Below are 18,167 nucleotides of genomic sequence, written 5' to 3'. Positions count from 1 at the left end.
GAGGATGAAATGACCTAACCATACTTGCATGCATTTGTTATTACATAGACTTGTTATGCTTTTATTTACCTTGCATATGCCCCGCCATCCAATTTTTTAAAAAAATTTGGACTTTTTTGGGGATTTTGGGCCATTTCTTAATTGATTTTGGGCCCCAGAGGAATTTTCTAAATAAAGGGATTTTTCGGGCATTTTTGGAGAAAATGCCGAAAATTTGAAAAATTGAAAAATTGAGTTTTCCCTCCAAAATTAGTAATCAACCAATGGAGTGATTTAAATGGTGATTTATGGAGCCCGATAAAATTCTTGGATGGAAAAGAATTAATTAAAAATTGAGAAAACGGCGATTGGGCGTCTAAATGAGATTTTCTTCATAGCCAATGCGGTGTGGCTAAAGCCCAATTCTGCTAGTGAATCCTGGGATTCAGCGAAGGGAAGGACGAGCCTAGTTCCCACCTAGGGCGTTTCGTCTTGAAACATGGTCCACCCTTCGCCAAAGGCCGGGCAGGTGGACAATTCGGGTGATTGTTCACGAGTAACACCCGTAAGTGGGAGCGGGGCATTACAGATTGGTATCAGAGCGTGGTTGGAGCATCAAGTAGAGGATGCTTGGAGAAATGTGGTTGAAGGTTGATCGGAAAGCCTTGGAAGTAGAACCACGAGTGACCGAGGACCCTAGGAGTTGGATCAGGACATTAAAGCTGGTGGCTATGAGAAAGGAGTGCTCGGATATTCCTGCAATAGGAATAGGAAAATATCATGGGCTGAGATGATATACCGTAAGAGATATACGGGTGGAGCAAAGAAGAGTCAAATGCCCAAGTGTGGGGTTGGTATCGAGGACCCGAATGTAGAAATTTGGGGGTCATGAAGTGTTTTAAGGATAAGATTTCCTTGTGAGTGAAGTGTTGAGGCTCGTGTGGGGACATGATGTAACACCCGGTGTAACCGGTGTTAAGAGAATAAGAAAGGAAGTAAGTAAACTTCCAAAAATACCCTTGAGAAGGTGATGGATCCTTGAGATTGAGAATGCCCATGAGAAGGGTATTTTGGTAATTTGGATAGAGAAATCCAATAAAGGGTATTTTGATAAATTAAAAATAATTCCTATGAAGAAATAGGTGTGTAAGTGAATAAAAATCCCAATTTGATATTTATGTGGAGATATATGGGATTAATAAATTCACAAAGAGTAATTGGGAATTTTGGAATTTAATTCCATAAAGGAAATTTAATTTTGAAATAGGGAAAATGGTGGATATTAAATTATTTGAGGAGAATAATTATATTTTCCCTAAGTTGTGAATTAATGTGGTAATGCCACTTGGAGAGATGAGATTAAACTTGGAAACCAAGGTTAGTGTCTTGTTGTGACACTTGGCATTTTGTGGTTCAAGTATAATTGGAGAAGGAATTAATTAAATGCAAAAGAAACGTTAAATGGTCTTTCATGCATTTAATAAGAGGCATGATTATATGGATTAAAGAAAATCCAAAAGAAAATGGTAAATGGTCACCATTAATGCCTTGGAAAATATGAGAGTTATTTAAATAGAAAAGAAATTATTTATATCTCTCAAGTGTGATGGATGTGAAATTAGTCCCATTAATTTAAATGGGAAAGAAATGGAAATTAGTCACTCATTTATGAGTGAAAATGGGAGGATTTATTTAAATGAGAAATAAATAGAAATCTCCAAGTGATCCAAGGGTTAGGATCAAGTCTTGAAAAGGGTGAAATATATCCAATGGCTTGGATTAAGTCTTGAAATGATATATAATAGTCTCATTAAGTAAATGAGAATTAAATGGAAAATTCAAGGGATCTATGGATGAGATGTATTCTTGAAATAGAGAATAAATCCAATGGTGGGGATTTAAAGAGAAGAAATGGCATGGATTGCCATCCTAATGAAGATGTGCTTTCTTTTAATGGTGGAGATGAAGTCTTGTAAAGGCAAGGGTAATCCAATGGATGAGATTAACCAAGAAAAGAGCACATGGATTGTGCTTCTTGTGTTTTCTTCAAGAGAGAAGCCTTATTTATTAAAATGGATGGTTGAGATCAAGTCTCCCATAAGCACATGGATTGTGCTTTAAATGGATGGTGAAGATCCATTCTTGAAATTTGAAAAATGGTAGTATAAAAAGGCAAGTGTGGGAGACTTGTCTCCCTTTTGGCCATTTGTAGAAATGAAGAAGGGAGGAAAGAAAGAAAGTGAAAGAAGTCTTCCATGGATGGAAGAGTGAAGAAAGAAAGAAGATAATGAAGAAATCAAAGTAAGTATGCTTTCTTCTCTTCATTTCTTTGGTATGCTTGTATGCAAAAACTTAGTGGCTTGTTGAAATACCATTTTAGATGGGAGCAAATGAAGAGGGAAGCTCTCTTGAGAAGAAGAATTAAAGCTTCAAAGAGAAGATTGTTAAGGTAAGGGATGGCCCCAAGTGGTGGAGGCCTTGCATTGCATTGTAAGTAGGTTGCATAAATCTTTATGTATCTTTTTGCATGCTTTACTTGTTCATGAGACCTATGGCCATGGGGGTGGGAAAGAAGTGGTAGGTTGATGCCTCAAACCATGTTGGGTTGTGAGGATGGAATGACCTAACCATACTTCATTGCATTTGTTATTACATAGACTTGTTATGCTTTTATTTACCTTGCATATGCACTTACTGAGCTTTGTGGCTCATGAGGTTTTATCCTCCCCTTGTAGGTTGTTCTTATGTTAAAGAAGAAAAGGGAAAGTGCAAGCTTGTGATTGGAAGCTCTTGGTGTATTTTTCTTTTGTTTTGATGTAATTTAAGGCTTGAGAATCCTAGACTTGTGGTACTTAATTTGTGGCCTTATGGCTTAGGAAAGCCTATTTGTTGTTGTTGATCATGTGTGGTATTCATATATGAATGATGTTATGTGAGCAACAATAGATTGTGTAAGGCTCATGTGTGAAATGGAAGGAGATTATAGTGTATGTTGTGTAATATTCAAAGAGCATGGTTTAAGCCTTAATCTTGGAGGAAAGAGGCTAAAATGGAAAGAAAGTGAATTTTATTTATTTACTTTAAATTCTGGAAAATTTGGGTTAGGAAGCCCAAGAAGAAAAAAAAAAAAGAGAGAAAAGAAAAGGGAGTGAAGGAGCAGCAGGAGGCTGTTGGAAGCAGCCAGCAGCAGCCCCGCGCGCTGGCGGGCGCGCAAGGCCGCGCGGGCGCGCGCGGCATGTGCAGCCAGCCCGCGCGGCCAGCGCTCAGCGGGGCCCCGCGCGGGCCCCGGGCGTGCCAGCAGGCCCCGCCATCCAATTTTTTTAAAAAAATTTAGAATTTTTGGGCGATTTTGGGCCCCAGAGGAATTTTCTAAATAAAGGGATTTTTCGGGCATTTTTGGAGAAAATGCCGAAAATTTGAAAAATTGAAAATTTGAGTTTTTCCTCCAAAATTAGTAATCAACCAATGGATTGATTTAAATGGTGATTTATGGAGCCCGGTAAAATTCTTGGATGGAAAAGAATTAATTAAAAATTGAGAAAAAGGCGATTGGGCGTCTAAATGAGATTTTCTTCATAGCCAATGCGGTGTGGCTAAAGCCCAATTCTGCTAGTGAATCTTGGGATTCAGCGAAGGGAAGGACGAGCCTAGTTCCCACCTAGGGCGTTTCGTCTTGAAACATGGTCCACCCTTCGCCAAAGGCCGGGCAGGTGGACAATTCGGGTGATTGTTCACGAGTAACACCCGTAAGTGGGAGCGGGGCGTTACAGTTTGCGTAAACTCACGGTCTTGTTCTTGCAATCCACCTTAGCCTCATGTGTTGATAGGAAATCCATTCCTATAATTACATTGAAATCTTGAATATCTAACACGGCTAAGTTTATCTTGAAACTTTCCCCTCCTATATCCAGATCACAACCTTGGCATCCCACTGTTGTCTCTAGGGTTCAACCCATAGGCGTAGCTATTAACATTTGATAACCCAACTCCCTAGGTTCTAGTTTTAGACTTTCTACTGATGCATGCGAAACAAACGAATGCGTAGCACCCGAATCTATTAAAGCGTAAACTGGAATGTTTGAAAAGAGCAGTGTACCTTCAATTACTATAGGATCAGCCTTAGCATCCTCAGAAGTCAGATTGTACACCTGGCCAGGACGAACATTCGGTGCTCCTCCACTTGGCGGCTCCATCTTTTGTCTCTTTGGGCACTCTCGCGAGATATGCCCTAGTTGTCCGCAATTGTAGTACACCACTTTTCCTTGATACCGACTTGGGACATTCCTTTGATCTTTGGGCAGTTTCTTCCAATGTGGCCTTCCTCGTCGCAAGCATAGCATTTCACGACGCATCTTTTCCCAAAGTGTTTCTCCTTACACCGAGGGCACTTCCCATCATCCTTAGATTGAGCTGTTACATTTCCCGACTTACTGCCCTTGCTCCCTTCTTCAGTCTTGATTATTTTCACTCTCGTTAGGTTTCTTTCAATAGTCAGAGCTCGATGTAATGCTTCCTTGTAAGTGTCAATGTCCCATCCGCTTAACACTTGCTGAAGACTTACTTGCAATCCTGAAACAAAGTTCTGTGCTTTCTGACTTTCGTCAGTTTCATACATAGGTACGTATTTAATCAGCTGAGTGAATCGGTTGTCGTATTGATTCACAGACATCTCATCAGTTTGCTTGAGTCTCATAAACTCCCAGATTCTTTCTTCCTTCTAGCTCTTGGGAAAATACTTGGCGTTAAACTCTTCCTTGAATCCTGCCCAAGTACACACCGGCGCATCTTCATCTTCTTCCTCGCGTTCTTGTTGAGATCTTATCATCGAACGCTCGGTAGATTGCCACCACCGACCTACTTCTTCTTCCAACGTATAGGTTGCGCACCTCACTTTCTCCTCTTCACTGCACTGTAGGTGTTGAAGTAGTTTCTCTATCTGCTTAAGCCAATACTTAGCTGAGCTAGGATCATCACCGATCCTTCCTTTGAACACAGGGGGTCTCAAGTGTCAATATCGCTCCAACGCCGTGGTCGTCTGTCGAGTAGGCTCCTCTCGACTCACGTATGTCAGCATGTTCTCTAAGAATCGCTCAATTCTCTCGAATCGGTCCTCACTGGAACTCGATTCTCCAACATATCTTCTATTTCCTCCTGAGTGATTCCTGCGATCACCTTGGTCTCCGGGGTTATTTTCCTCCATTCTCCCATTTCCATCGTGGGCTGCATCTCGGAGTCTTCGTGTATTCACCATCTGAAGTGAATCACGAAAACAAATTATACACAAGACAAGAGTATTTCTGTACAAGAGGGACAGTTTTATTTATTAACAGTATCCCACAAAACATAACAACTTAGCACAACCGAAAAGGAAATAGACATAACATCTTATTATATTTTATATATTCCTTCTTCCTTCAGTTATTTCTTCGGCCTTGATTAGTAGTTCTTTGGCCTCCAGATCCACGATTCCTTGTGGTCCCCGTCACTGTCAGATGCCACTGGGGGTCCTTCGTCATCATCCTAAGCCTCCTGAGATTCCTCATCGGAACTGATGTCGATGACCTCAACCTCGGGATTTGCAACACCCTCTTCCTGCTCTTCTTCATCCATAGCCTCCCCGTGTAGGTCCTCATGCTCATTCCACATTCTCGTACAAAATTTGTGTAAGGAGTCATAATCCCAAACCTCCCATAACCAGTTAGCAAAATTCTTCCATTCCCTTTCCATCTAGTCAATAAGATAACCGATCTGATACTCCAACAGATCTATCAATTATCGGTAACTTGGAGGTACATCGTCAACAATTTCCTCCATCGCATTCAGAAACTCAGTCATATCTTCCTCTTGCGGGTGTCCACGAGCTTCAATCCTATTTGCCCAGTGTGATAATAGCACTTGATCTACCATGGCTTGCTAATAACACACAAATGTTTTCTCAGAAACCTCAAATATGTGTTTCCTAAAGTTTCCATATGTCACTTAGAATCCATAACCCTATTCTAAGTTAACAATTCTGACCACGCTAAGTTTAATAACCTAGCCTAACCATCATATGGTTTTAACCTAGGGCTCTGATACCAATTGTAACACCCCGCCTTACACGGGCGCGTCACTATAAGGAAATTCCCGGGGATCTTTTTTTTTTTTTTTTTTTACTGTCATACGCGACGCCATGAGAACAATCTTCGCATGTAGATGAAATACTCGTCGCATACAATGGCCGGCGCCCGCGGTGATTTCAAGAACAATCTTCACAGGTAGGTACAAATCCCGAGAACCCCAGTCTTACTCGTTTAACTAACAAGATCATTAGACTTAAAATTAAACGAGATATATTACAACACAGCGGAGTCAATACATCAAAATGTCGTGGCCTACCACGAGTTTCATACAAAGTATTCCCGTACTGAAATATGAAGTACAAACTATCAAGTGATATAGCGATGTCATACAACTGATTATACACATACCAAAATAAATACTAATACTCCCAAAATGGTACAATGATTATCCACTAAACATCGCTAGCCCCACCGGCCATCTCCTCGATCTCGCAGCTATCCCTGGCTGGAACGTTGAATGTTCCAGAGGCATAACCCAAGTTAGATGATAAAACATCTAAGTGATGGCATGAAACAGTTTATACAATGCATGAATAACATATGAGCATGGCATATACAGACAATGACAGCATGCAACATGTCTAACTTGAGAAATCTCCCTAACATACTCAACCTCCCGTGGAAGATCTATTCCACACACCGTTGGGGTTGACCTTGCATCGACATACATAATCCCTCGAGTGCCCTACCGTGTCACTCGGTCACTAGGATTAACCTTGTCCCATTCTCAAGAAGACCCCATCCCGTCCCATATGGACCCAACAACGACACCAAAATTTGACACCCCAATGATATGAAATTACACGCCATGCACTGACTCATTTTTAAAAGTGAAAACAGTTAATGCAATATATCAGATGTTCAGTATGCAAATGACGCCACAAAGTACATAAGTGAAACATTTTTGTAAACAACCCAAGTTTCGAAGGGTATAACAGCTCATTAGAACTCACTACGCACACTCCAAAACACGTTCAAAACAAGGTAAAGCTAGAATCAAACCACTCACCTCAAATCGAAAGAGTTTGGACTTTGCCTCGAAAACGTGCCATGCCTCAAAATTCGTGCAATCCTTCTTTTCAACACACCAATCATCTCCTATTCACCATTAGGACCTTAGGAATCAATATTTCCATTTTTCCTCAATTTTCTCTATTTTTCTTTATTTTTCACACATTTTACCTCTCAAAAAATCATAATAAATGCCAAGCACCAAGTTTTCCCAAATTTTTTTACATAAACCATTATAGAATAATTTTATAAAAATTATAAAATTAAAATCAGGAAAAACCTAGGCTTCACGCGCTGGCGCGTGGGTGCGGCTGGGGTCCGCGTGTGTAGCCACGCGCGTTGTCTTCTCCAGCCTTCTTCTTCGGCTCCGACGCTCTGCAACCACCTCCGATGCTCAATACAATTGCAGGGCCTTGAAGCTCTTGAAGAGGCGACCTCAATGGCACCCTCACACGGCCAAAAAAGTCACCAGAAAATGCCTTAAAAAGCGGTTGCAGGTCTCGGTCCGGCGGCAATCGATTTTTCGGCCAACTCACAAAAAGCCCATCAAACGCACTCGAAACCACTCGAAATTCTCCAAAAATCACCCTCACAACTCGTAGAACAAAAACCCCTTATCCCTGAGCCTCGATTCAAGCCAAAATGCCCTTAATTTCACTCGATTTTTTGAAAAACCCTCGGGCTCGGGTGTCTATTTATACCCCCTCTCGACCCGATTTTCCACCACGAATCGGTTGGTCTTATCCCCTTAACCCTAGATCTAGCCTCCTAACCAATCGAGAAGCACTAAATCGAGAGCTAGAACCCTCGACAAATTTGGCCAAATCGGAAATCTTCCTCAATTATTTCCAATCACATCAAGGTCGTTTTCCGGCCAATGGCAGCTCCTAATTGCCTCATCATCGCCTGGAGGCTACCCTAGAGCCTCCAGGCGACCTTCCCGATGCCTTAAAGGCAGCCGCCGGTGACCACAGGCGGCCGATCGGTTTCACACCATGCAATTTTTGAAAAATTGCATTTTAGCCCCCTGCCAACTTTTAATTGCATTTTCTCCTATTCTTAGATACCCCTAGACTATCTAACACTTTCGCTACTGCCCATAAGTTCTATATTTTTCATTTCCTCATGAAATTTCTGAAAAATTCATCATTTCGACCTCCCTTGGATACTTTGTAAAATCTGCACTTTTTCCCGAATACCCTTATTTGTGTGTTTTTTACTTCAAACCTTCGAAAATCCCTTGATTTTGTTGAATGCCACTTATTTGGACAATTTTGAACTTTATTGGCTCGCTTGACATAGTCCCTCACCTTTTGTTTATGTTTTGAGTATTGCACTTGGGCCCGAAACTATGGTAAATTCCATTTTTTTGACCTCATAATTTTCAAAAATTCTCTTAACATTAAATACTGGGTATTATAAAAGGGGCCTTGGAGAAAGCAGGGTCTCCCTTAGAAGGAACACGATTAACTTGGCCTCGACCTCTGGAAAGGCTACTGCACAATATAAGAGTTAAAAGGCATGCAAGAAGAATCTCCCACGAAGACCCTCTGACAATCAAGTTAGTAAGAAAGAGAGAAAGAGCCACAGAAAGAAACATAAGGACTTCAGAGAGAAAAAGTTGGGAGAATAAAACTAGGTTGCCAAATGTTCAGATCCCTTGAATAGTGTTGTGCCTTTCCTTTTATAGTCTAAGTCTCGATGATCGAGGATGACACGTGGTGTAAGAATATAAATGGTATTTGATGAAGGGTACAAGTGGAATCATCGAAAGAATAAGGCTATAGGACACACTATCGTAGTCTTAAGTGACCGAATCAACTGGAGGGAATAGCCTGGACCTTAGATAGCCAAGGAAAATGGTATAGTATTGACAAGGGATACGAATTATGATTTTTAGTGATGAAAGAAATTGGATCGGGAACAATTTTTGGTACAACTGTCGACCGGGCTAAGAAAACTGAATCGACATAAGAGACGTCTGAAAAGTCAACGGAGCACGTCAAGGACCAATATTTTATGTATAGAACAACCCTTAAGTGATTTCAGGTTGAAACGAATGGATTTAAGGTCAAAACGATCAATCGAGCCTAAGTGCAATTTTCTAAATTTGCCCGAGGGAGGTCAAAATGGTAATTTTTCAAGAATTTCGAGGGTCAAATGAGATGCACTAAACTTGTGGGTCTTGGTGGTATTGTTAGAAAGATCAGGGGGTAAGGAGAAAGGGAAGAAATGCCATTTGAAGAAAGCTGGGGGCCAAAGTGCAAAAAAAATAAAATCTGACAATGTGAACGCGCAAGGCAAAAATCAGCCGCCGTAATCCACCGCACATGGGGGCCTATTTTCGGCGATGGGACGGCCAAGGCAGACCTGGGGAAGGTCGCATACGGCCGAGGGATGCTTGGGGGCCAAGCCTTGGCCTCTTATTGGATGAAAAATGGCCGAAAAATCGTCTATAAATACCTAGGTTTTGGCCGAAACTTGACACTCAAATTGCTCATGATTGAGGATGAATCTAGGAGAGTGGATAGAGGGCTTTTGATCCCTGTGAGAAGGGGAGAAAATCTGGAGCATTTGGTATGGTTTAGTGTTCGTTTGAAGCTAGTTCGAGGATGGCCAGAAAAATCGAGATGGAACGCCTCCCCAGACCAGCAACTGGCCATTTGGGCCACTTTTCGGTGGCCTTTCGGCCTGAAATCGTTATAGTTGTAATCGACTAGACGAGGGATTGAAGAAGGTGCCCTCAGATCTTTCATCGAACTCCTCGTCGTCGGCTGGAAATTTGAGGAAGAAGGTGGCGCATGGCTGCACGCGCCACACCTTATGTGCAGCCACGCGCTGAGCGCATGACAAGGATAAAATCGGTATTTCCAATTCCAATATTTTTAATTATTTATTTTAGGATTTATCATGTTGAAATATTTTGGAAAATATTTGAGGAGATAATTATTTTGGAATTATCAATGTGAAAATTGGGAGAAAATAGAGGAAATTATGAAAAAATTGAGGAAAATAGATTTTAATACTTCCTTAATTGAATATGGTGTTTAGGGAATATTGGGGCTCAAGGTTGAGTATAAGTTCAAGTGTTTGTGATATGGCACTCAAATCAAGGAGTTGCACGAGGTATCGAGGCGATTCAAATACGTTCAGGTGAGTGGTTTGACTCTAGTTTTTACCTTTATTTTGGATATGTCTTGGTATATTGCATCAACTGTTTTTACTTACAAAAGAGTTGGTGCATGGCGTGTGATTTTCATATCATCGGAGTATTGATTTTCGTGTCGTTATTGGGTCCGTGTGGGACAGGATGGGGTCTTCTTGAGAATGGGACAAGGTTAATCCTGGTGAACGAGTGACACAATATGGCACTCGAGAGATTAAATATGTCGCGGCAAGGTCAACCCCAACGGTGTGTGGAATGGATTTTTCATGGGAGGTTGAGTATGTCAAGGAGATTTTTCAAGATAGACGTGTTTGCATGTGTCGTTTTATCTGTGTATGCCATGCTCGTATGTCTTTCATGCATTTTGTAAACTGTTTCATGCCATCACTTTGATGTTTTGTCATCTAACCTGGGTTATGCCCCTAAAACGTTCAATGTTCCAGCCAATGACTGCTGCGAGGGCAAGGACATGGCCGATTGAAGGTTAATGGTGCATAGATTAATAGTCGTTGTAACCTTTTGGGGTTTTAGTATGTATTTCAGCTTGTGTATGAATAGTTATATGATAATGTTGTTATCATTTGGGTTATCTGTATTACGTATTTCGTTATTGAAATACTATGTAAGAATCACGATGTTTGATGTTAATGTATCCGCTGCGTTATGATATGTCTTGTTTAGTTGTTAAGATTATTGATCTTATTTGTTAAACGGGCAAGACTGGGATTTTCGGGATCCTGTGTGTGCATGTGAAGGTTGTTCATAAAGCACCGCACGTGATGATGTTATTCAGAAAAAAAAAAAAAAAAGGATTCCCGGAAATACCCTTATAGTGACACGCCCGGCGAGGTGGGGTCTTACACATAGGCCTCTCGAAAACACTCTCGGAGACCATACTATTGGCCTCTCAGTGGAAATCTCAGGGAGATGTCTTTCTGCCAGGGTCGTCACTAAAAGCCCAAAAAGCCGTCACTAAAAGTATTAGTGATGGTCAGACAGACCGTCACAAGTCGACACTAATGCCCTCGTCACTAATGTAATTAGTGACCATAAAGGTGGTCGTCACTAAAGTGAACCCATTAGTAATAGCCATATGTGGCCGTCACTAAAGTTAACCCATTAGTGATGACCAATATGGCCATCACTAATGTAATTAGTGACCATAATGCTGGTCGTCACTAATGGCAGCCCATTAGTGACAGCTATACGTGGCCGTCACTACTTGTTAACCGTCACTAAAGTTAACCCGTTAGTGACACGATGTCGGCCGTCACTAAAGTTAACACATTAGTGACGACCATATATGGCTGTCATTAAAGTTAACCCATTAGTGACGACCATATGTGGCCATCACTAAAAGTGGTTTACCCATTAGTGACGACCATATGTGATCGTCACTAAAAGTGGTTTACCTATTAGTGATATCCATATGTGGCTGTCACTAAAGTTGACCCATTAGTGACGATCGTGTCGGCCGTCACTAAAAGTGGTTTACCCATTAGTGGCGATCATATGTGGTCATCACTAAAGTTAACCCATTAGTGACGATCATGTCGTCCGTCACTAAAAGTGGTTTACCCATTAGTGACGACCATATGTTACCGTCATTAAAAGTGATTTACCCATTAGTGACGACCATATGTGACCGTCGCTAAAGGTGATTTACAATTTCACATTATTTGGCCTACAACCTATACCATGTACACTTACTTTACAAATTTACGAACACTTGCTTTACAAAATGTTACAAACTATCACAATATATGAAATATATTGCTATACGATCATCAATAACCCAAAAGGCAGACATATATATATATATATACTCACATTATCAACAATCAAAAGTTATATTTCAAAGTATCACTTTACAAAATCAATAAACCAACAAAATATGAAATGTAGAACACTATTCATCAACCAAAACATATCATATCAATAGAGCAACATCATTCATTGCTAACCCTTCCTAATCTAACCTCTTCCATGAAGCTTTTCAGCAAGCTAAGAGTTTCTGCTTGGGTTTGCTCTACTGTGCTTAGTTTTTCTTTCAACTCTTTATTCTCTTGTCTTAGTGTTTCAATTGTTGAAGCCATTTGTAATTGAGAAGGAAGCTTGCCAGAGACTGAAGAAGGTGTGGGGCCGAAACCATATCCACGAAACTCGACCATGCCTTTCTTTGCCCATCACTTCAAGGAAAATTTGATTTTCATTAATAGGTTCAGAAGGCTGCTTCTCAGCTCTTTGGGCTGCTATAGTTTGAATATTTTCCTGTAATAAAATGTTGCATAAATAATTATTACATATTACACTTAAACAATATTAGAAAATAATCATTTTTCACAACTAAACAATTAAGTTTGAGAACTTAGAATGAGACAAAATTCATATCCAAATAGAATTAACAGAGTTACTAGTTCCTTTTGTTTTTCTCTAATGCTCATAGATGAATGTAATATGAGAACATTTCTAGTTGGTGTTTACCTTCTTGGATTGGGTCTTGCAAGGAAGAACTTTAATTTTGATCCATAATAAGATCATAATTATTTTTATGATATCAAGAATAACAAAACAACAACATAAACTTTAAAAGTAACTGAAATGCTTAACATAATTTCTAATTATGTCGAATCAACCATTGACCCATCCTTCTTTTTGTGTGTCAAGTAAAACATTTCTACTTCTGTTGGGTCATGACCTAATTTTTTAGCCTGGATTTAAGTAATTATCAATAAAAAAATATAGCCTGAAATTAAATTTAATGTTGCTATCATTATAAGTATTCACATTAAAAATATAATTATTGATTACAAAAAATTTGTAAAGTAAATCAATTTACAATGAAAATTAATATGATTAGCAATGATTTGATGTAGTGAAAAATAAGGTTGCATTCTATTTGCGTTTTAATTTTCAATTTTGAGTTTTAAATTCATTTTCAATTTTTTGTTTTGGGAGTTTGTTTTAAAAAATTGAAAATGCATTCTCTTTATTATTTTGAAAAACTATTTCTCAAAATAGAAAGTTAGAAAATGCATTCTCTTCGAAATTTTAAGAATAATTTTTTAATGATATTTTATTTAATAAATTTGATTATTCAATAAATTATAAAAATTTAATATTAATATAATATTAAAAATATATACATTTTAAAGTTAGTGAATTTTGTAATATTTTTTCCCATTACAATAATAAAATACGAATAAATATTGAAAATGAAACTTGTTTGATGTGTTTCGAGGGGTAAATTACACCAAAAATTACTAAACTTTGGTGTATTTTTTATTTTGATTACTAAACTTTAATTATTTACAATGTGATCGTAGAGGTTTAAAAAATTTTGCAATGTGATCACATATAAGATTTTTCGATCACTCTATAGCCGAAGTGGGTGACGTGACGGTGATATGGTCAGAATGTGCCACGTGTCAAAAAAATATTTTTATTATTTACCACATCAGCGCCACATCACCCACTCTGCATATAGAGTGACCGAAATTTTTTATATGTGACCACATTGCAAAATTTTTTAAAGTTTTATGATCACATTGCAAATAATTAAAGTTTAGTGATCAAAATGAAAAACACACCAAAATTTAGTGATATTTAGTGTGAGTTACTTGTGTTTTGAGTTTGGAGTTTCTTTTGAATAAAAACACTCAAAACAACTTTTTGTTGTTTTGGATTTTTTTACAATTTTTTTATTTTTGAAGATACATTTTTAAAAACAATAATTCATTATTTTAGAAAATTAAAAACTAAAAATGGCTTAAAATCAACAAAGAGAATGCATCATAAGTGTTTTATCTATAATTTTGTAGAGAAAATCAAACTTTTTGCAATGAATACAAATTTTGATTAATTATTTTTTTGTATTACAAGAATTGTTGTGATTAGATAAATAAAATTATTCAGAAACTACACTATCGCTATTTAAGTGAATTCATTTTATTAGTTTCAAATTACATAATTAAGTGTATTAAGACTAAATTGTGTTAAATTTATATATATATATATTATTAATGTACAACTCTTATTGATGATTCTTTCTTAATCCTTAAATATCACATTTAGTGACGGCCACACATGGCCGTCACTATTAACCTCCATTTGTGACCACCATCCCCTGGCTCTCACTAAAGGTATACATTCAGTGACAACCAATCCTGATCGCCACTATTACTAACCCATTTGCGACTGAGCATTCCCGACCCTCACTAAAGGTCCAATATTCAGTGACGGCCATGTGCAGTGGTCACTATTGTGCCTCCATCTGTGACCGAGGTTCCCGACCCTCACTAAAAGTGGTACATTTAGTGACGAGCATCTCTGGTTGTCACTATTGTGCCTCCATCTGTGACCGATGTTGCCCGACCCTCACTGAATGTGGCACTTTTAGTGATGATAACATGTGGCCATCACTATTGTGCCTCATCTGTGACCAACGTTGCTTGACCCTCACTAAATGTGGCACTGTCAGTGACGACTGCGTGTGGTTGTCACTATTGTGCCTCCATCTATGATAGGTGTTGCCCGACCCTCACTGAAGGTGGCACTTTCAGTGATAACCACGCGTGGCCGTCACTATTGTGCCTCCATCTATGACTGGCGCTGCCTGACCCTCACTGAAGGTGGCACTTTCAATGACAACCGTGTGTGGCCGTCACTATTGTGCCTCCATCTGTGACCAACATTGCCTGACCCTCATTGAAGGTGTCACTTTAAGTGATGACCGCATTTGGCCGTCACTATTGTGCCTCCATTTGTGACCGACGTTGCCCGACCCTCACTGAATGGGTCACTTTCAGTGACGACTGCATGTGGCCGTCACTATTGTACATCATTTGTGACGGATACTATCTGACCGTCACTAAAGATTGGCATTAGTGACAACTCTTAACTGGCCGTCACTAAATGTGGTCACTAAAAGTCAAATTTCTTGTAGTGGAAATCCTCTTAGAGAGGTCTCGTCGAGAACCCCTTCCCCGAAAGACCTCTTCTCAAGAGGATCTCTCCGAGAGAGGCCTCTTGGGGAGAAAGGGTACCACACACATATTGAGGTAACTTTAGGGTGGATAACATATCTAGCTTGGTACGCCTCATCCAGTATGGTTTGCCTCAATTCCTTAGTTTTAGGCACATAAATTTGATTTGAAACTAAAGTATTCCATCTGAGATATGAAATCTTGGTCATCAATCCATGACCTTACCCCTCGAGTCTTCTAGAGTAGCTTGTGTTAGTGTAGGTGCTCTAGACCCAATCAAATTGGGCATGTTGTACACTGATAATAGTAATCATGTTTATTATTTGAATAAGGAGTTATTCAAATTTACAATAAGTCATTCTATTAGTTTCTTGTTATTATTGTAATGACCAGATGAAACTAGATAGAAGTCTACATGATGTATACTGTGATTAATCTATAAAGATGTAAGATGATGCATCACAGTTTCTAGACATCATTAAACGTCCCAAGTCGTAGCAATGTCAAGAATGGACATTGACAATTGCAGTAAGACTTGTATGTGTTATGTTTTTGCTATATGATAGCAATGGGGATCTCACACCCATAGGCATGGGGATGCTTAGACAAGTACATAGGCGACCAATGTTGGAGAACGTGTCATTAGACATGACTCGCCATGAGAATCCATTTTGATTATATGTTGATGGAATTTTCATACGAGATGGGTGTAACTAATCCTTAGACCTGAGGTTGTCACGGTCATCTCATAAGAAGACCGGTATGCTTTAACATCGTTTCTATGGGCCTAAATAAAGGTTGTACGTAAGCGATCGTTGGGCATATCGTGAGGCTTATGGAGATTGGTGCATAGCCAAGATGGGACTCATCTATCCCTTGATAGAGGTGAAAGGTTATATGTTGATTATGAATCCTTCTGAATAATTGGATAGGCATGACGCCTTGCTAGAGGCCAATCTTGTCTTATGTGTTCGTACCGACACATTGCCAATATATTCGGAAGCCTAATGAGTCATGCGCAATAGGCACGGTCCCTGGCTTAGACCAAGAGAGCGGACGTACGGTTAAGTGGAACAGTTCGGCAAGAAGTTATGCCGTCGTAGGTTCTCACGAAAAAAGAACATATAGACGTAATGACGTCGATATGACGAGGGGTCGTCATAATCGAAAAAGTTTCCTAAAATGACAATTGATTAAATTAGGAAGGAGTTTCCAATTTAATAATTTTCTATTTCTTAGAGTGGTAAATAGGAAATAAAATATATTTGGGCTTAAGTTAATATTTGGACTAAATTGGATCTGGGCCAAATATTAAATTAAATATTATATTTTGACTAAATTAGATTTGGACCAAATATTAAATATTATATTCGGGCTAAATTTGATCTGGACCAAATATTAAATAATAAATATTTGGGCTTGAATTAGATTTGGGTTAAATATTTTATAAATGGATTTGGGCCACTTAATTATATTTCTAGTTGAACTAGAATAAGCTCACTTAAGATTTTAATTTAGCTAAGATTAATGGGCTAGACCAATCCATTAGGGTTTAAGAAACCCTATAATGTTTTCTCAATAAATATCCCTTTATAAGTTGCCCAAGAAAAATGATTGGTCGTGTGGTTTTTCAAGAGTTGAAAAACGAATGCCATTCACTCTTCCCCGATTCTTTTTGGGATCAATTTGAAATGTGGGTGTTCTTTTCCGTCCATACATAAGCCACAAAAAGGAAAAGGAGCTAGCACTCCTATTCCGCTCTCCTTGCCAACAAACGCATGCCGCACATCATGAGTTAGAGGCCGGACGCTTGGACGGCTCGAATCCGTGAACAACTCAAAAATCTGAAGGCTAGATTTATTTTATTTGTATGTGAATGATTTAATTTTGACGTTGATCCAATCGCTGGAATCAGGGTAAGGTTCAAAATTTTTGAACTACGCTGCTTGCCCCGTAGCAATCTTGCTTTACTTTTAGTGGTATCTGAGCCGTCATCAAAATATTTCAATTCCTTACGTGCAGATTCAATTATGTTATTATTTGTGAAATAATTAAATAATTGTTGCGTTTGTATTTTTTTGGATTGCATAACATTTTTGGGTAAAGGGTAAAAGATCGTGTATGACATGAAAAAGGGTGAAATGGTGTTCGGGGTGGATACAGATGCACCGGAGGGTCAAAAGGCAAGGCCACGCGAGGCTCGCAAGTGCAAGGCACTGCCAGGGGTGTCCCAACGAGCGCAAGGCCCTGGCATGGCGCAGCCTTGCTCGATCGCGCGTGTGTAGGCACTGAAAGGCACAACTACGCGCCCGCGCAGGAGCTGGCAAGCTCGACCGTGCGCGGGTGCGACCCGCGTGTGGGTAGGCATGATCCGCGTGGCCCGCGCGCGCCCTGCTTGCCCCCAGAGGACCGTGCAGCCGCGGCCAACGCGCCTGGCCTAGCCCATGCACAGCCCATGCACGTCCATAGCCGCTCCCATTAGCCTTTTTGGCCTAGTAGGATATGCGACATGCTGCCCAGCCACCTCCCCGCCCCTCCCACACCCTCGGGTTTCGGTTTAACCCTTCCCCGGGGTCCATGTGAAGCACCCGGGCTGACCCTTCGGTGGCCTAGTGCATTTCATTCCCTCAGGTGGGGCTCGGCCAAATTGCTTGGCTATTTTTATTATTTTTATCCAATCCATGAGTGTATGACACCCATGGGCCATGATTAAAATGGGTTAGGGCCGTTAATTAGATTATTTATTAATTATTGGGCTGTTAATGTATGTTTGATATGCATTTGTTGATTCAAGGCCTATTGAGCCTTGTTAGTTGGACTAATGGATGGAGCCCAAGCCCAACACAATTAAAACAGTTTTGTTTTTCCAAAATTATACAAATTTTTAATTTATTGAAAGCGTTT

The sequence above is a fragment of the Diospyros lotus genome, chromosome 11 (assembly GCF_014633365.1).
Source record: "Diospyros lotus cultivar Yz01 chromosome 11, ASM1463336v1, whole genome shotgun sequence".
In the NCBI taxonomy this organism is placed as follows: Eukaryota; Viridiplantae; Streptophyta; class Magnoliopsida; order Ericales; family Ebenaceae; genus Diospyros; species Diospyros lotus.
The sequence above is the reverse complement of the archived record's forward strand: the minus strand, read 5'-3'. Positions refer to the sequence as shown.